Source organism: Balaenoptera ricei, chromosome 17 (genome assembly GCF_028023285.1).
Source record: "Balaenoptera ricei isolate mBalRic1 chromosome 17, mBalRic1.hap2, whole genome shotgun sequence".
NCBI lineage: Eukaryota > Metazoa > Chordata > Mammalia > Artiodactyla > Balaenopteridae > Balaenoptera > Balaenoptera ricei.
In genome coordinates, this window is record NC_082655.1 from 14,227,943 (window position 1) to 14,249,471 (window position 21,529).

The 21,529-nt window shown below is 36.0% G+C and overlaps 1 protein-coding gene across 14 annotated transcripts in view; it reads left to right on the plus strand.

The window, feature by feature from the left end:
* LRATD2 (LRAT domain containing 2) overlaps positions 1–21,529 on the plus strand; it is a 714,718-nt gene that overhangs the window by 428,750 nt on the left and 264,439 nt on the right. The gene's annotated exons all lie outside the window — the stretch shown is intronic.

The following is a 21,529-nucleotide window of genomic DNA, read 5'->3' on the forward strand; positions in this document are numbered from 1 at the left end:
GCTAGTGTGTAACCTTGGACAAATCATCGAACTTCAAGTTGTTTATATATAAAAAGGCAACAATAATACCAACTTTTTAAGGTTGTTGTGAGACTACTTTAAATAAAATAATATCTGAAAAGCTCTTTGCACAGTGATTGACACAGTGTAAATGCTTAGCTGCCTCTTAGGTTGATTATGTGGCCTTGATTTTCCACTTATGTTCTTAATCACCAAGTTTTTCTTAAGAGGACCAAAAATGTGAACAATTTTAATCAGCAATTCCTTTTATTGTGGGGTTTTTTTAACCATTTTTTAACACAATATTGTGTTAGTTTCAGGTGCACAGCTGACTCAGTTATATGTATATATATACTTTTTCAGATTCTTTTCCTTTATAGGTTATTACAAGATACTGAGTATAGTTCCCTGTGCTATACAGTAGGTCCTTGTTGTTTATCTATTTTATGTATAGTAGTATGTATCTGTTAATACCAACCTCCTAATTTATCTGTCCCCTCCCATCCCCTGCTATTCCCTTTGGTAACCATAAGCTTGTTTTCTATGTTTGTCAGTCTATTTCTGTTTTGTACATAAGTTCGTTTACATCATTTTTTTAGATTCCACATGTAAGTGGTATCCTATGATATTTGTCTCTCTCTGTCTGACTTCACTTAATGTGATAATCTCTAGGTCCATCCATGTTACTACAAATGGCATTATTTCATTCTTTTTTATTACTGAGTAGTATTCCATTGTATATATACACCACATCTTCTTTATCCATTCATCTGTCAGTGGACACTTCCATGTCTTGGCTATTGTAAATATCAACTATACATTCAGCTAAACAAGGATAACTACAGTAGATGTAACTATTGTTCCCCTAAATATTTGGGTATGACTGTGTGAGTCAAAGTGATGTGTGGCACTTCCATGTGGAAACATCCAATTTCTGATACTTGAACCTCCAGCCCACCCCTCTCAGCTGAAGTGACTGTGAAAGTATTGCTCGATATGGAGATCCACTGCTAAACCATAACATGAAAAGCTGCTTCCCTGGAAAGAGGCCCAAACCTGTAACAGACTTTGCACAAGTAAGAAATCAGCCTTTGTTGTTTTAATTAAGACACTGAGATTACAATAATAAACCTCAAAAAAATGTTATGGTAGCTTCACATTAGTGATGTTTTCAGATGAGATTAAAAAATTAATATAATATTATTAATAAGGGACTTTGTGCTCAAGCTAAATAAAAAGGAAATATCTGGGTACTATCTGGAGATGCTAATACATTGCTTTCCCAAGCTTGAAAATACCTGACTAAGATCTCAAATAGTGAACATCGATCATCTGAATTCTATAATGAAATGCAAGCTCCCTCTCTGACTTCAAAATTTGGATTGTGATACCCCATTCTTGCCAACAAAACCATCTGGCTTGGTAAAATTAATTCTTGGGTAAGAAACTCATAGAGTTTCCGAGATAAACTTCTTGGAAACTTTTGGCAACCAGGAAGTATCCTTGGCCAGAACTCAGAGATCTGAAAAACTGCTTTAACAAACAGTGTAGCTTTCAATGTCAATGCCATGGATTAGCTTTGGAGCTTAGTCAGATCACTTTTCACTTGTCTGGGCTTTAATTTCCTAGCCATATGATGAAAGTGTCTGATTAATGATATCTAAGGTCTGTTTTAACAACTTATTAATGTGCAACCTGTAGTTTCAAATGAGAAAATAAAATATAAATTTCTATCCCATAAGCTAGAACTTGTTATTCTGGGGAAGTAAAGCCCATGATGAAATCTGAAAATATTTGTTAATGTAGACAATAACCAATCACCAAAAAAGTGGTATGAATTACCATTATTGCATAACAAGTAAAAGTGTGAAAAAATCCCTCAGATTATGATCATCTTGAGGGCAAATACTACTCCTTCCTAATCTTAGTATATCTGTGTAACATGATGTCTGATTTACATAGGAGGTGCTCAGAAAATTATTTATGGAGTTGATCAATAGGTTTATAAATCTGCGGTTGGTTAAATGGAATGGATGGATATTGAAGATTTTTCCTTGGCATGTTTTTGTCCTATGTGTGTATAATTTACTGTATAAAATACTCTTTGTGAGAAAAAAAAGAAACATTGCATAAGTTTTAAAATGCTTGAATAGATGGTATGCAAAGTAGAAAGAAGTAGGAGTCAAAAGTCTTTAGTTGCTGAGCTGGTGTGTCATCATTAACTAGTGGTGTAACTTTGGGGAAACCACTTCACCAGCTGAACCTCAACTTTCTCATCTATAAAATGGCTATTAGAAATTTATCATGTCTCCTAAGTAAGAATTGCTGTGAAAATAAAATGGGATGAGGTATGAAGAGGCTTTGAAAAATGAAAATATATGTCATTATGATTGGTAATCAGCCAATGAGAAACAGCTTGTATTTCTGAGAATAAAGATTCTCAGAGGCAAGCACTTTTTGTGGGAGCTGGAAATCTTCCTTTGGTTCTTGCAGTACCTTGAAACCTGCTTTTTATTGGGAGTCCTAGGCTCTCTGTTCTTCCTTTAGCAAAATTGCCTTTCAGAATATCCCTGTCCTCAAAGCAAACACTGGTGTTATTTTCAACTAATAGCATTTTTTTTCCTATCTTGAAATTCTTTCATCAGATTTCCCTTCCCTTTCCAAACTCTAGATGTCAATGTTCTCAGGTCCAACCTATGGGCTTTTTCTCTCTATATATTCACCCTCTTTCAATGTGCTCTCGTCCAGACCTATTACTTCAGTGAGCCCATCACTCCCAAATTTAGGTCCATCTTTTACCTTGCCCTGAAATCTAGACTCTTGTTTCCACCTGCTTGATCAACATTTCCCGTTATATATCTGATAGACATCTCAAACTCAACAAGCTCTCAACCCCATCTGCCACTCCCATATTTTTCTCATCTCTGCAGAAGGAATCAAGTACCCAATAGCTAAGGTATGAAAGTTTGGAGTCATCTTTGATTTTTATTTTTCTCTCACATTCTACATCCAATACAACCATTAAAATTTTGTCTAATTGCTCATCTGCTCTTGCCACTTAATTGGTCTTCCTGTTTATGCTCTTACTCTATCACCAGAATATTTTTCACACAATGGACAGATTAACCTTTTAAATATGTGAGCCAGATCAAAGCATGGCATTGTTCAGCATCCTTCAAATAATTTTCCATCAGACTTAGGACAAAATCTAAAATCCCGGAGGTAAACTTAAGCTCCTTCACCGTTGCCACCTTGCTCACTGCACTCAAGCCTCAAAGGCCTTCTGGCCACCTGGTTGGTGTTTGAACGCACCAAGTCTCCTCTCATTTGCGGATTTTGCACATACTGTTCCTTCTGTCTGGAATGCTACTTCTCCAGCATCACAGTTCAGATCCTCACTCTTTTCAGGAGCTTCTCAAAAAGTCATCACTTTGGAGAATCCTTCCATGACCATCGTCTTTGAAATGCCTCTCCTTGTTATCTTTATCTCCTTAGCCTGCTCTCTTTTCCTCCACTGCACCATCGCTATTGATTTTTCTTCATATTTATTTTTTCAGATTGTTTTTTCTCAAATATCTATAATATGCAGATTTGTTTTTGTATAAAGAAATAAATATAAGCTTTCATAAATCAAAATAACTGACAGATCCAGGCTACCTACTCTGAGGCCCTTTTGCAGAGAGGCAAAACTCGGAGAATAAGCAAGAAGAATAAGACACACGGGCTTATAAGTACCTCTTATTTAATTAGAAAAACTGAGAGAAGGTAAAGGAGCTTAGAGTTTCAGAAATGGAAGAGCCCTAGTTAATGTGTATTGGGGGGAGACAATCTTTACATTTTACAGAGTAGAAGTCTTAGGGGTGGCAGAGAGGAAGTCTTACAAATGTCATTCAGTAAATGCAAAACAGTATGTTGTGGGTGGGAGGTGTCACTTGACACTCCATCACACTTTTTTGGCTACACAGTTGAGTATTCATTACCACCGATGGTTTGAACAACAATGGAAGGTCACTGCTGTCTGGAAGGAAGAGAAAAGAAAGGTGTCAGTATAAGAATACTTTTCAGCTAGGATTGAATTATGCTTTATGGCTAATTCTCAAAACCAATGTTTAGAATATCTCAAAATACCATCCAAGTTCTGAGATTGCTGCTGCTTCACAGTTTGACTAAACTCTATAAAATGAATGACACCATTCTAGAAATGTCAAAAAGTGGAAACAAACCTAGACTTGATTTTATTCATAATTTCCTTTCTGCCTGAAATCCTTGCTCAGTTTAATTTGAAATGGCAATGACAAAAAAGTCATTGATCACGTCAGGTTTTCTAAGCAATATTTTGAGTTTGAATTATAATAAAATATTTCTCTAATCTTCTGAGAGATGGCCACTGCATCTGCTAAATACTACATAAAGCAATGTTATTAAAATTTAACGTTTTTAATTTAACTGGTATTGCCATTAACACTCATATTTCTTATAGTAATATGATTCTTCCAGTTCCATTAGACCTTTTGTGCATAGCCATGTTTATCCTGCTCTTCTATTATTTATATGTTTAATTTGTGATTGGGTTACTTCATATATTTCAATTGCATTATAGTGCAATGTGGTGATATAAAATTCTAGTCAATTGTATTTCCTCAATCAGTAGGATTCCATTTCTTTTATTAGCGCTTGTCGTAAAGGGTCTGACTCCATTGTGATGTTTGACTGCTGACAGCTTTTAAGATCTACTTCTCCTTCTTTTCCTCCTGCCCCACATCTGGTCAAACTGATAAGAAAGCCCAGTTCTCCCTCCTTTGGCATGAATGGAAAATTCGTACCACACAAGCCCTGTCCTATGCATGGAAAGCCCCCGCCCCTACCTACCCCCCACATCCAGTATCATAAACACCCAAGCCAACCTCCTTTCCATACTATCTCAAGCCCCTTTGGGACGAGCTTGGGGAGTCTATCCTGCTGTACCCAGAAAGACTCATTAGGTGAGTCACAAACCTTTTCCTACCCACGAGGAGCGTACATGGTGTCATCATTCTCAACATGTGAACCAAATTTTGGGCCAGGGTCCTCCATCACTATGCAGTGTGGATACAACACTTGGCATTCTATAGGTTACTTAATCATTATGTAGAGAACTTACATAAAGTATAGAGGAAAAGATCTCAATTGGTCTACATCATTTTATTGAAAAAACAACACTATGCATCTTGTTAGATTTAAACTGGGTACAGCAACATTTTCATTTTATTTGCAATTACAAGCAAAGAAATAAGGTAAATCAGGTGAGCTAAGTTTTCTTTTCCCTGAATAAAAGGAGAGCTGAGATGATTAATAGCAATAAGTACATTAGCACAGTAGTTTAAAGCTTAAATGAGCAAATTCTAATAAACGTACACACACATTCTATAGAATAAGAAATGGTGCTTATTAAATAAGATTATATTTCTGGTAGACTAAAATCAACTTTGTATTTAATATTTAGTGAATGTACTCAAGAAGGACTTCGTGCTGAGTAGCCTGAGGTGGAATATGACCATCTCAGGAAGATGCTTGTCCCTTCCAAGTAAATAAAGCCAAGGACAAATTTTCTCCACTTTTTAAAGTACTTGACATAATAGAATTATTTTCTCCCAAGATTTTATGACATCACTTAAACCTATAATTTATATTCCCAAAATAATTTTTGTAAAATTACATGGTTGAATTGTTTATTTACTGATTTTTTTTAAAATTCTGTATCAGAATTGAGTTGGCAATAGTTTTTGGACATAACACATTATGATATGTCTGTGCAAGACCTTTTGTTCCTTATTATATGTTATTGCTTCTCTCCATATTAGGCTTGACAGATAAAATACAGGATGCCCACTTAAATTCAAATTTCAGATAAAAAAATTTTTTTAGTACACATATTTAGTATAAGTGTGTCTCATGCAATATTTGGGACTAAAACAAAAGAATCTACTACTGCTGCTTTTCTATGTACGTCCCCTCAGGCTGAAATTCCTAAGGATGGGAAGGTCTTTTTAATCCAATATTACTTGGGTATTAGTAAGTATTATTTATCTTTGATCTGAAATTCAAATGTAACCAGATGCCCTGTAATTTTATTTGCTAAATCTGGCAACCCTACTGCCTACCCCCCAAACTCAATTCACACTTTTATAAACAGAGTCTTGTATATTTAATATGTATCTTTCCCATCTATGTTTATGTATATATAATACATATGTAATATATATTCATAAAGTATTGTATATGCAAGTGCATGTTTAAAATTTAAGTAAATGTTATTGGGCTTTAAATCACATTCTGTTTTCCTTTTAAGTATCATTACTTTAGTACTTTCTCCATGTAGATATAGCTCATTTCACCTGGCCAATACACAGTGTCCCGCCTAGCCATGGACTATAATTCACTGAAGTTTTCCCCCAAGGATAACACCTAGGATATTTCACTTCTTTGCAAAAAAACCAATGCTGAAATTATATTCTTGTTGCATGTGCCCCTCTGTTCTTGTGTGGAATTTCTCCAAGGTGTATATTTATACTTAGGAGTGCAATCCTGCATGGGGTATATATTTGTTATTCATTTTAATATGAACTTTCAGGTGGTTCTCCTAACAGCTACTTCAGTTTACACTCTCAAAATAAGAGCGTGAGATTTTCTTTCTCTTCATCTTCTCCAACATCTTATATTATTAAACTTTCTTTTTTGTCATAATAATGAGTATAAAGTATCTATGTATTCTCTTAATTTTCACTTCTCTGATTACTAATGAGATTGAGAATCTCTTCATTGTTTTTTTCTAATAGATTATGTTTTCCTGCTTCTTTGTATATTGAGTAATTCTGGATTCTATCCTTTACATTTTGAATGTTATATTATAGGCGGTCTTTGGGATCAAAGGCCCTTACTCCTCAAAAGAGTGTTGTATTCATTTGCTTGTTACTTCGTTTAACAAATTCTCCTACAGAATGCATTAGCTCAGATCTCTGTGCAATTGAAGGCATTTTTATATGTTTACTTTGCTGGGTTCTTTGCTGTCTGTCCTATAAACGTGTATTTCAGCAATCAGGCAGAGATTGGACAAAGTTACAAGTACAACGTGACTGCAGTTCCCCTTACCTGTCCCTTTTCTTTTGGATAAGTCCCTCACTTTGGGGCAATAAAGATCACCACCCCAGCTTCTTTATTCCTTGTGCAAGAAAGATGACATGTTTTTATCAGAGCTTCAGGCTCCTCCACATGGAATGACCAGAGCTGACCCTCAGGCCACAACTGCTAAGGTGAGGATCTCACCCAGTCCCATCTCTTCTTCCAGATTTCAGCTCGTCCCTAAAGTCTACCTTCAGTAGTTGCTTTTTATTTTTTTATTATTTAGTTTTTTATTTTATTTTATTTTATTTATTTATTTTTTTGCCAATGGTAATGGATATGTAAGGAGTTGCTTTTTAAATTTTGCTCAGAGTCCATAATTGTTATCTGTAGGTGGATGATCTACCTTGAAGTTGCTGTGTCATACATGAAAGCAGAACTCCTCATCTATTAAGTTTTGTATTTCAACAATTATATCTTTCACTTCTAGAATTCCATGTTGTTCCTTAAAAAAAAATTCTGGTTACTATTTATAGCCTCTTGTTTCTCATATATATTGTATTATAATTTTCTATTTCTTTTATTCTTTATATGATAATTCTAGTATCTGATCTCTTTGGGTGTGTAACTCTTCTGTTTGCAATTTCTATGCCTCGTCTCTCGGAAATGTGTGTTTTGTAAATATTTTTTTCATTTTAAGTTGATAATTAGCTCAATTTATTCCGTGGAAACCCTAAGGGACATAGATTAGGCATGGTTTTCTCAAGATAAGATTTTAATTCATTTCTACTGCATGTTCCAAACGTTACCAACATGAAACAACATTCATTCATGTATGTATGTACTTACGTATAGATGTATGTATGTACGTACGTATGTATGTTGGCCTAGTGATTATCTTATTGAGAAGATGGTTAAGGCCAGCTTCACAGTGTGTGACCTATGCAGTCACACAGGGTCCCACACTAGGAAGACCATCATACTTGGCTTAATGCTCTGTTGTCATCATCTTGAAGTTTGTAATAATTTTTAAGCAAAGAATGTCACATTTTAATTTTGCATTGGGTCTCACTGTGACTGGTCCTGAGGATAGTATACATAAGTTGCATGTGACAACATAACCTATAGCCATAAATTCTAGAGAAATACTATTGTTTTTTGTTAAAAGTATTTCCATGGTAGAGGAAGAAATAAATAAGCTCTTTCATTGCTTCAATTTCTAAGTAGTTAGATGTCCCCATGCCCACACTTTTATGGAAGTTGTACTTCTTTGAGTGTCCAGGAATGCTGGGTCTCTCCATTTCTGTTCCCTCACTTTAGCAGAAAATGTTAGTGATGTGCACAGATTCCCTCAAATCCATTTTAACCTAAAGACCTTCATCAGAGGACCTCCTTTGAACTACCAGAGCCATTGTATTGAGTTTGCCCACAGAACTAGAAGTTACTAAGAGTTTATCCCCCCAACTTCCCCCTACATGCCCTTAGCTAATTACAGATAGGTACAAAACTTTGGAAACCCAGTTTTCTTTTCCTTGGGTCAGGATAAATTATTTATTATAATATTATTTTTATGATAATAATAACATCTCAATATTATAATAAAATTAATATATTATAATGAAAAGTTATACATTATATTAACTTATACAAATAATAATACATAATAACTAAATAATAAAATTAGAATCCCTCTGTGAGATCAGGTTGAAGCTACCTTAATAGGACTTTGCCTCAGATTATACCTTTGCTTGGCTTCCTCCTCTTTCCTCTTTTATTTTCTCCACTCTTTATTGGTTTCTTCTAGCAGTACTTCCTTAATTTCCTGCACAAGAATCTTTATTTGGGTGTCAGCTTCGAAGGAACTCATTGACCTGACATAGCCCTGAAGACTTGTCTCCTATTCTTTCAAGACAGAATAATACCCCAAATTCTGAGTTCCAAATACTGGCTTAGATCCTAGGGAAGCATGGGTTTGCAAGTTCTCTTGTAGGTTTCTCTGTAATTTCAGACCTCTCTTTATTATTCCTGGCCTTTGGGGATTTCCCATACTATCCTGTGCACTCAGAAATGTATTTAAAATAAATTTGTTATGAATTATCTAGAATGTGTGTATTTTAAGGCAGCTAAGATATTTACCTGGACTTCCATAGTACTGGACATATAAGACTTTTTGCTCTTTATTGCTAGATTTTATGTTGAATGCTTAGCTCATGTTTTTGGTCTTTCTATTTTCCCTATCTATGGATTTTAAAAAAATACATACATCCCACACATTTTGTTTTGCATTGTTTCATTGTCATTTAGCTCTAAGTATTTTGTCACTTACTGTTTATCTTCTCTAATACAGGGGTTTTCCATAAGTGCTTTATTGATTTAAAGACATAAGTGATTTAAAATTTTATCCTTTTGGACATTCATTTCTAACTTTATATGTTTTGTGTATGTAAAGGAGAAACTGTATGGTAGAATGTTAATTCTTTAGAATAGTTTAAAGATACATTTGTGGTCTAGCAAGTGACAGATTTTTGTGACTGTTCCAAATGGTACAGAAAATTCTCTATGTATCTCTGGATTATCCTCATTCATCAACTCAGACAAATCTATGGTCTTGTTTGTTTTTTCTGCTCTTTTTATCAGTTTCTGAGAGTGATATGTTAAAATGTCCAATTACAAGATTAATCACTAATCTGTCACTTGTTGCTTTAATATATTTTGAACTTATATGCAGTTACATGCATATATTTGCTGATTGTTCTATCTTCTAGATCGATCACTGTTTTTCACAGTAAGCAGCACTCCTCTTTGCCACTGATTATGCTGCTGTCATAAAATCTATCTTGTGCTGTGCTAATATTGCTACTCTATATTTCTTCTGGTTTACATTTGCCTCACGTTTTTTACAGTAACTTCATTTTTCACACTTATATGTCCATTAAGAATGTTTCTTACAGAAATCAGTGATGAAAATTAGTTTATTATATATTTGTTGTTGCTGTTTTTGTTATAACATAATACAATCCGAGTATTCTCTTTCACCAATGAGTTTAACCAGCTTTAATTTATTAAAATTTACTTTATATTAAATGTACAGTATATAATAACTATGTGTATATGCAAATATTATGATCTAATTTTGCCCCTTAATCTTATGCCTTCTAATTACTAAGCTCTTTTTGCTTATAGTTTTACTTCTTTCTACCTTGAATTAGAGAGATTGAATCCTGATTTAGTACCATCCACACTTAAATTTACTTTTCCCTCTCCATGCTCAAAGTTTAGCAGTATATGTATTTCTTGCAGAGCAGATCTTATCTCCCACCATCACTCTTAAATTTCGAAGTTATTACAAATATTTTTATAAGTAATTCTTTATTTAGGATATATCTTATTAAAATCTTAATTTATTTATATTTCTTATACTTTATTATTAACTCCCAGATTTATGCTTTGTCTTGCTGGGGTATAACCTTCAACAGCTCTTTCAAAGAGGCTTAATGTGGTAAAATTTCTGAGAAACTTTGTATGCATAGGAATATTATTATTGCATCCTCATTTTTAGATGATTACTTAGTTGAATGTAAAATTCTAAGTCCCAAGTTCTTTCTTCCAGTACTCTGAAGATATTACACCACTGACTATTGCTGAAGCATTGACATTGAAAAGTCAGGTATCGTTCCGGAAATTAATTTCTCTTGGCTTTCAAATGCTGCATTTGTAAACGTACAAGGCTGTAATAGATCATGTGTAAAGAGGTTTGCATTAGTTAGAAATATTCCTGGCTGCAAGGGGGGAAAGTATTAAGATCGGGTTGGTAAACACAGAAAAATTTATTTGTTTCACATAAAAAGAGGCCATGGGGCAGGAAATTCAGAATTAGTTCATAGCTCAGCAAACCCACAAAGAACCCATCAAGCCCTTAAATCTCAAGTAAAGGAATGTCTAGTTTCCCCACATTTAAAATGAAGGGATTGCTCTAGACAGCTACTAAGATCTCTTCTAAGCACAACATTCTATTGTTCTATGAGCAATAATATCACATAATATAATCAGAGGAGCTCACAATAATAATTCTGAGTTTGGTTTTTTTTTTAATTTATTTATTTATTTTTGGCTGTGTTGGGTCTTTGTTGCTATGCGCGGGCTTTCTCTAGTTGCGGCGAGCGGGGGCTGCTTTTTGTTGCACTGCGCAGGCTTCTCATTGCGGTGGCTTCTCTTGCTGTGGAGCACGGGCTCTAGGCGCGTGGACTTCAGTAGTTGTGGCACGCGGGCTCTAGAGCGCAGGCTTCAGTAGTTGTGGCGCACGGGCTTAGTTCCTCCGCGGCATGTGGGATCTTCCCGGACCAGGGCTCAAACCCGTGTTCCCTGCATTGGCAGGCGGATTCTTAACCACTGTGCCACCAGGGAAGTCCAATTCTGAGTTTTTAAGAAATTAACATATCAAGCAGTTTGATAGAAGTATTTAACGTAACAGTTTTTTGCCTTACAAAGGCTGACAGAGCACTCAGGAGAAAACCTTACAGAAATCCCTCTGTCTCACAGTCTAATTTTGAGCTTTCTTCATTTGAAATAAAATTGCTAATATACCCAGTGATAATCCAGTTCTTAGGCACTGGCCTCCATTACTAAATTCACATGATACTGACCCATAAACACTAGAATGACAACGTATTCAATTACAATAAAAATAAAATAATCAAGTGAACTATTTGCCTGTGCCTTCTGCTCATTGCATTCTCTTCCTATAGATAATTATACAAAGACAGACGTATTTATCTTCAGAATATGGCTTGATGAGCATGGGAACAGAGCAAAAATATCAAGATAAGCATTCATTCATTTGTTCATTCATTCAGATATACTGGTTCAGAGCATACCATGTGATAGAAACTTCTAAGAAATTCAAAAAAATTAAGCATTTTATTATTTAAAGAAAAAAGTACATGCAGTAAAATACACGAATATTAATTATTTGGCTCAATGAATTTTTCAGGTCTGTATCTCTGTGACAACCTTCCATATCAAGTTATAGTATTTCCAACAACTCAGAAAATTCTCTGTGGTCAATATCTCTTCCTAACTCCTTGGCCATTATTCTGACTTCTGTAACATTAGATACATTTTGTTTGTTTTTGAACTTTATAGTCATGAAATTTTTACAGTTTATATTCTTTTGTGTCTGCCTTCTTTTGATCAAAAGCAAATGTTAAGGACTCATTCAATACTGTTATGTACACCAGTAGTTTATTCCTTTTAATTTCTGAGTAATATTTCATTGTATGAATATACTACAATTTATTTATTATCCTGTCCATAGACACTTAGTCTGTTTCCATTTTTTAATGTAATGAATAAAGCTGCTATGAATCTTCCTGTGAAATATTTTATGGACATATACACTTATTTCTCTTTGGTATATACGTGTGAGTGAAATTTCTTGGTCACAGAGTATGTGTACTTTAATATTTTTACAAACTTTAAAAAGTTTTCCAAAGTGATTTTGCTATTTTAAATTCCCACAAGCAATGCATAAGAGTTCTAGTTTTTCCATATCATCACCAACACATTATATTTCTCCAATAAAGGTTTAACTCACCAGGTTTGGGGTGCTCAAACCCTGCGCATGCCAACAATCAACTCCTCCTTGACCAGCTCCTGAAAGTAACCTTGAATCCTCAGAATGTCTTGCCTGATAAAAGCGACTTTGTATACCAGACCAAGCATTCCTTCTAACAATGTGATTTATGATGGGAAACATGGACCTCTGAGGGGCTGGAGACCAAGTAATAAGGTCAGCTACATGGCACTCCATGCCTATGTGACAAAACTCCAATAAAATCCCTGGATACCAAGGCTTGGTTGACAATATTCCATATGTTTTGTCACACATCATTGCTGGGAGAATTATTTACCCTCTTTGAGTCCTTCTAGTAAATCACTGAACTTCAGGGTGCTCTTAGCAACCTATGACACACTATTGTTGGTGTTATAAAACTTAGCCATTCTGGTGGTTTGGGGGAGATATCGCATCATTTGCATCTCTGAAGACTAATGATGTTGTACCTTTCCATATGCTTATAGGCCATTTTGATATTTTCTTTTGTGAGGTTCCTGTTTAAATTATTTACCATTTTTTAAAAGTTGGGTGTTCATCTTTTTCCTTTTTGATTTATCAAAGTTCTCTGAACATTCTACATATGAGTTCATCAGATATATTTTATTTCAAATAGCTTTTCCCAGGCTGTGGCTTGTATTTTTATATTTTAATGGTAATGTTTTGAGAAGTTTTTAATTTGATAAAGTCCAATTTAACAGAGTGATAAATAAATTCTCCTCTATTTTCTTTAAAAAGTTTGATTGCTTTAGCATTCACATTTAAGTCTGTATCTTAAGTTAATTTTTTCTTATGCTGTGAGAAAGGGGTTAAGCTTCATTTTTAAAATATGAATAGCCAGTTGCTTCAGGAGCATTTAGTGGAAAGACTGCTATTTTCCCCAATGAATTTCTTAGGCGCTGTGTTGAAATCAGTTGATCATATACGTGATTATTTACTCTTGGGCTTCCCTTTTTTTCCCCACAGATTTATCTTTATGTCAATACCAGACAATCTTGATTTCGGGTAGAATTATAGTAAATCCTGAAATCTGACAGTTTAGGTATCCCAACCTTGATAGTGTCAGGTGGTATAAGTTTTCCAACTTTGTTCTTTGTTTTCAAGATTTTTTAGGTTATACACATGCCCATAGCAATCTTAGAAGTAGCTTTCCATATCTTTCTTTTTTTTTTTTAATTTTTGTGATATCAACTGGGATTACATTCAATCTATAAGCTGATAGAGAACCGCCAACTTAAAAACTATCTAGTCTTTCAACCCATAAACGTGGTGTATTTCCAATTAATTAGGTATTCCAGGAGCATTTTGGGGGGCATTTTTTTTTTTTTTAGTGTAGAGGTTTTATACGTCTTTAATTAAATTTATTATAAATATTTAAGATGAGTATTTTTACATATTTTATTGTATTTTCCAAAAGTTTTTTGTTAGTATATAGAAGTATGACTGATTTTTGTATATAGATTTTATATGCAATAATCTTGGCAAAATAAATGATTAGTTTTGGTAATTTGCAAATTCCCTTACATATTTTATGTATGCAGTCATATTATCTGTGAATAAAAATGGACTTACATCTTTCTTTCCAATCTTTATATCTTTTGTTTCTTTTTCTTGCCTTACTATACTTGTTAGAACCTCCAAATTACTCCTGCATTTAAGTTGTGAGAGTGGACATCCTTGCCTTGCTTCCAATCTTAGCAAGAAGACATTCAGTCTTTCACCATTAAGTATGACAATACCTATAAAACTATATAAACTCCTAATCAGATTGAAGAAGTTCTGTTTTATTTTTAGTTTGCTGGAAGGATTTTTTTTGTTTATCATGAAGGAGTGTGTAATGTTGTTATCTTTCTTCCTCTCTAAACTTTACTCTTCAACCATTTTCAAGGGTTTTGGCCAGGAGTATAAATAAAAAGATATAAGATACATAAGAACAGGAATATGTGTCCTTTTTTCCAGTAATATATACTAAAACTCTAGGATTGTTTCTAAAATGTAGTAGACATTCGATATAAATATTTATTGAATAAATAAATTATGCCAAATTGACCAAATGTTGTACCACTATAGTATTTCCCAGTAAAGTTGAATTATTAAAGATAGTAGGGACTAGAGGCAAAGGTCTGGCTAACTTTTCCTTTCCCTCTAAATTGAAGAAATCTGAACTGGAACAACAGGGTCTGCCTGGTTTAGTTACAGGCTTAAATGCAGAAAGCAGAGGCAGGTTTATTACATGGAATCAAGACCCAGAAAAGACAGTCCACTATGCTTGAGAGAGGGAGGGAGAGAGGGAAAAAGAGATGCAGAGACAGAGACAGACATAGGGACAGAGAGACAGAAGGAGATGTTTTTGAGACCCCACTGACACCATGTATAAATCAGAATAGCCATTCATCCTTCTTGGGAGAAGAGCAATTAAACGGTGGGCAAGAAGAACAGGAATCTCTTTTTGTAAGTCAGGAGGAAGGCAAAGCATCGGCAGAGGAGAGCCTGTACAATATCTTTATTTTGATAGTCAATAGGCATATCAAACTGTATGCGTCCATAACAGGAATGACTATTTTCTCCCTCATCGCTGACCCTAAAACTCCCTTCTGCTTCTTGGTTAATGACTGAATTAGTCTGCTCAAGTTTCCATAGCAATATACCAGAGACTGGGTGACTTAAACAGCAGAAATTTATTTCTCACAGTTCTGGTGACAGGGAAGTCCAAGATCAAGGTGGCAGCTGATTTGATTTCTGGTGAGGATCTTCTTCCTGGCTTCTAGACAGCCACATTCTTGCTGCGTCCACACGTGGCAGAAAAATATGGAGCTCTGGAGTCTTTTACTTTGTTAAAAGGACACCAGTTCTATGGGATCAGGGCTCTACCCCTATGACCTCATTGGTTTAACCTTGACCCCCTCCTTAAAGGCTCTATCTCCAATGCAGTCACTTAGGGGTTAGGTTAGGGCTTCAAAATATGAATTTCAGGAAGACACAATTCTGTATGTGACAATGACATTTTCATTATTTCTAGTTGCTCAAGAAAAATACTTTAGAATATCCTTGACTTCTCTTTTGTTTCTTTCTTTCATGATTTACATGCATTTTATCAGCAAGTCCTGCTGGCTTAACCCTTAAGATATTTCCAGAGTTTGCAACCCTCTCATTACCAATGCCTACTACTCCAGCTGCCATAATTCTCTACCTGAGAATAGCCCCCTGGCTGGTCTCTTTGCCTCTGCTCTTGCCCCTCTTTCTGCTGCTTCTTCATAGCACAGCCGCTGGGAGTAACCGTTTTCAAATATAAGTGGGATTATAACGTTCTTCTCCTCAACACTCTCCGATGACTTCCCATCTCACTTGAAGTAAAAGTCAAGTCCTTACAATGAGCTCTATCACTTGTAACAATTCGGCCACCTGTGCTTCTCAGATCTCCTACCAACCTTGCCCTTGGCCATTAGCTCCAGCCACACTGGCCTCCTCATTGCTCTTCCTGAACATGCCAACAAACCTCCCACCTCAAGGGTCTTTGATTTTTCTGTGCCATCTTCCAGAAACACCTTTTACTAGAGCTCCCTGGGGAGCACACTCTCAGGGATATCCCCTGATACCCCTAAATAAAAAGACTAACTCCCAGCATTTCCTTTTCTCCTTACCGTCTTTTTCTCTCCAGCATTGATACTATCTTGTTTATTTGTTGTCTTATCCCATAATTAGAATGCAACCTCCATAAAGTCCTGATTGCTTTTTTTGTCTTATTAATGGCTTTATCTGCACCACCTAGAATACTCGGCACGCTGTTGATGCCTCATAAATAATGAGGACTAATACATATATTAGAGAGGTAGCTGTCCACAATTCTAGTTGGCACAAATCTTGAAACAAAGAGTTATCCCACTACATTTTTAATCAGTCTCTCTTTTGTAAAAAGTGCTCAGTGGAAGGTTCATGAGGCAAAGTAAACTAGAATGGTAAATGTTCTTCTACCCAGCTCATCTAATGTTGGGGTTTTTTTCCCCTCTTTTTTCATGATTCTTTTAGTGGAAAGTTGGGACCTGCTTCATGAGCGGCTGCTAGCCATTTGTAATTTTAATGTAGAAATTGAAAAGAAAAAAATTTAACTGAGAGGACATACAGTTCTGGTCTGGGTCTTAGCTGTGAAAGGAATAGTAAAGATGGGAAGGGGTCACGGTCATATTTTGAGTCCGTTCCGCTAAAGAGTTAGAGAGGCAATTCAACCAATAATAAATCAAGGTAACTCTTCAAAGTGATGAGGACAGATGTCAGATTCAGCTTGTGAATGCCACTGCTCCAGGGTTCTCTGAATCCAACACAGAAGATAAATGATTTTGGTGCTACTATTGAAAAATGTGAGAGAAATGACTCGCTCATCTTTGGGGATGGCCTTAAGTGAAGGTAGAGGTTTGCATTATCTTTTTAGAAAGGGAGAACCATGGACATGGTAAACTAACTAGGAAGAACTTCCGTGTTGTTTTCCTTTAAAGTAAATAGCACCAAGTTTGTGCAGTCCAGTTTCAGACTGTAGTCCAGTGTCAGTAGCTCACAAATCCCTAAAGATAGGTGCCTATGAATCTTCCCTGGAAGCTGGATTTGAGGGAAAGTGCTCAGTAGATTTAGAAGACTGACTACAATTCTTTCCATCTCCCCCTAAGAAATGTACACAGCAAAAGAGTGAGGCGATCAAAGCAAATGTTTATCACAGCCCCAGACGAGACACTAGGAGACATGAAGAAGACAAGAGTAATATGTAACTAACGTGTTTTGATTAAACAACAACAACAAACATAGCCTACCCATCTTTTTTTTAACAAACAACTTTTTATTGAAGTATAGTTTCTCACTGTATATTTTTTTAAATTGAAGTATAGTTGATTTACAATGTTTCAGATGTACAACAAAGTAATTCAGTTATACATATATATTATTTTTCAGATTTTTTCCATTATAAGTTATTACAAGATATTGATTATTGTTCCCTGTTCTATACAGTAGGTCCTTGTTGTTTATCTATTTTACATATAGTAATGTGTTTATGTTAATCCCAAACTCCTAGTTTATCCCTCCCCCCACCTTTCCACTTTGGTAACCATAGTTTGTTTTCTATGTCTGTGAGCCTATTTCTGTTTTGTAATTATTTACAAAATTATTTACTTTTATTTGTATCATTTTTTTTAGATTTCACATATAAGTGATATCATATGGTACTTGTCTTTCTCTGACTGACTTCACTTAGTATGATAATCTCTACGTCCATCCATGTTGCTGCAAATGGCATTATTTCCTTCTTTTTTATGACTAATATTCCATTCTATATATGTACCACATCTTCTTTATCTATTCATCTGTCGATGGACACTTAGGTTGCTTCTATGTCTTGGCTATTGTAAATAATGCTGCTATGAACTTTGGGGTGCATGTATCTTTTCTAATTAGAGTTTTCATCTTTTCTGGATATATGCCCAGGAGTGGGATTGCTGGATCTTATGGTAATTCTACTTTTAAGGAACCTTAAAACCTTTTAAGGAGGTTTTAAGGAACCTCCATACTATTCTCCATAGTTAGCTTTCCCTGTCTTTAAAGGCATGTGACTTGCCTGATCAGGTAATCTCCCCTCTAACTATCCTGAACATGTCTCCAAGTATAGTAACAAAGTGTGGGGCAAATTTTTTTTTTTTTTTTGGCTGTGTTGGGTCTTCATTGCTGTGTGCGGGCTTTCTCTAGTTGCAGTAAACAGGGGCTACTCTTCGTTGCAGTGCGTGGGCTTCTCATTGCAGTGGCTTCTTTTGTTGTGGAGCACCGGCGCTAGGCGCGCGGGCTTCAGTAGTTGTGGCTCGCAGGCTCAGTAGTTGTGATGCACGGGCTTAGTTGCTCCGCAGCATGTGGGATCTTCCCGGACCAGGGCTCGAACCTATGTCCCCTGCATTGGCAGGCAGATTCTTAACCACTGCGCCGCCAGGGAAGCCCGGTGTGGCGCAAATTTTGATCGTCTGAGAATATTCCTGCATTGAAGGGTGGTATGCAGCTCTCTCCTATTGGTTTTGAAACCTATCCCAGATTGTTCTTCCTTCAAGTAGGTCCTACCATACAACCCAGTGAGCCCTGAAAGACACTTTCTCTTATTCCTCTTTGTAAATTACATCCCTGGCACATACTAGGTACTCCAGGATATTCAAAATGTCTGTTGAGTATAGAAATTAATGAATGTGGATGTTCAAAAATGTGGATGTTCAAATATTTATTGAAAAAAAAGGAATAAATAAACTTGACATTTATTGCACATACAGTATTTGCATCCCTACTTTTCCCCACCTGCAGGCCACAGTCCACCTCTACTTCCAGAATCAGTCACTATCTGACATACCATATTTTTACTTGTTTACTTGTCCTCTATCATACTCCTAAAATACAAGCTCCATTAGCAATCAATAAATGTAGCCCATCATATTGTGCTATACAGAAAAATTATGTAATATCTCTTTTGATCAGAAATGTATTTGACAAAATTCAACACCCACTCATGTTAAAACATCACATAAAATATAAATTGATGGATACACCCTTAACATAGTATTATTTACCTCAACCCTCAAATCAACACTTTACTTAATGGAAAACAATACAGGACATGTCATTTTTTCCACTGAAGTTAAGAAAAAGACAAGGATATCTTGTCAATAATATCTCCTGTATTATTTAACATGACATTGAAGGCATCATTAGCCAATGCAATGAAACAAAACGAAGTAATTAGGAGCATAAGATTTGAAAAGTAAGAAGTAAATCAATGGTTATTTACCAGTGATATAAAATAAATCAGGAAAATTCTCCCTTCTCTTTTGTACTCTCTGCTGCTCCTGTCCAGTGCTGTCAGGATACCCACACTAGGCTTGCTTCTTTACAGCAAACCATCAAAGAGATGCCAATTTGCTGTTAAGCCCTAACTGCCTGCCTACCCAAAGTTAAATTTGCTTCCCCTAAATTGAAGGCTATCAGGCATTCCCTTGATTGCCCAATTTGACATTTAACCTTTGTGAGTACATACCTGCCAGTCAATGTAAAGAAACAAATGGTGAGAGGTAAGATTTCCAGATCTTCATTCAGAAAACTTAGTATCAGATGCATCACAATTGGTGCTCAAAGGGCTCTATATTGCTGCTGTAACAAATTACCACAAACGTAATGGCTTAAAACAACACAAATATACGATCTTACTGTTCTGGAGGGCAGAAGCATGAAGTGAGAAACATGGAGTAGCATTAAGGTGCCAGCCAAGCTGTGTTCCTGCTGGTGGCTCTGGGGGAGAACCCCGATCCTTGCCTTTGCCAGCTTCTACAGGCTGCCCACATTCCTTGTTTTGTGGCTCTTTTCTCCGTCTTCAAAGCCAGCAAGGTTAGGCAGAGTCACCCTAGTGCTGCCACCACTTTGGTTCTCTCTGGCTTCTGCCTCTCTTTTTCACTTCTAAGAACTCTTACACTGGGCCCACCTGGATAATGCAGAATAATCTCCCCATCTCAAGGTCAGTTGATCAGCAATCTTAATTCTATCTGCAGCCTTAATTCCCCTTTTCATGTAACCTAACATACTCATGGATCCCAGGGATTAGGACATGGACATCTTTGGAGCACCATTATTCGGCCTACAGCAGGGTATTAGATGACAGACCCCCAATTTTACAAATCGAGAAAATCTTGGCTGAGCATGGATTAGAATAAAAATACTCCTATCTCTCAGACCTGAATAATCTTCACAGAGCAGCCCCAATACACTTTATATACTTAAGTCCTCCCCCAATAAAAATGAATACATTGCTCCATTTACCGTAGATACACAATTTAGAAAGTTTAATATACAATATAGACATTCCACATGCATGTTTTCTTTTAAATTCAAAATACAATGCCTAATAATATTTTTAGTATAGTAGGTGGCAGTGAAGATGACAGCAAAAGTAAATTACGCAATTGAGATTTTAACGAATATTTCTGCCAGTGAAACTTGAAAATCTGAGCACTGATGTGAGAAGGATGTTGTTGTTCTCTTATTAAACATACACTGACCTTGCACATATCTAAAGGGACTTCCTGTCACAGCACTGAAATTTGATGTTTGATCTTCAGGTTCAAATTTGATCTGACACACTGCAATTACCCCATTTTTTAAAATTAATAAGCGTCTGGGATTCTTTTCCTTGGAAAGGTTGGCATTCAGAAATATCATTAAGAGATGCCTCTCTCTTTTTCTGGTGAGGCAGCAGGGGTGTTAGCTCTGGGAAGCACAGAAATCAGGGAAACCAAAGAGGTCAACACGTACATCAGCATGATATTCAGGGACCGCCTGACACACAGAGTCTTCAGCGATGTGTTCTCTTCTGTTTTGACTCCAGAAGAAAAGGTGCTGTCAACCTCATTTAGAGGGTTATTCCACATTTCTACTTACTAGGTGCTCGTTTCACTCAATTTTCCTATTTTATTATAACCCAGTGCCCTTGGTTATTATCTTTCACTTCCATTCCTACGTTGCCACTTGAACTTGTCCAGGTAATTTTGATCCATGGAAAGAACGAATTAGCTTCTGTATTCTCTATAAAGAGGTCCTCAGCCCCTATGGAGAAAGATGACACAGGCAGAGGAAGAAATTAAAGACTGACTCCATGGCTGAGTCAGGAGCCTTAAGGTTAAGAAGGAACTCAAGAGTAATTGTTCATTCCTGCTGTGGTGTTGACTGAGATTCAATACCCATGAATCCCAAGAAATCTCAGGCTCTCTTAGTTCTGGACATATCCAGGGAGGAAAACAGCTGTGGGCAGGGAGAACT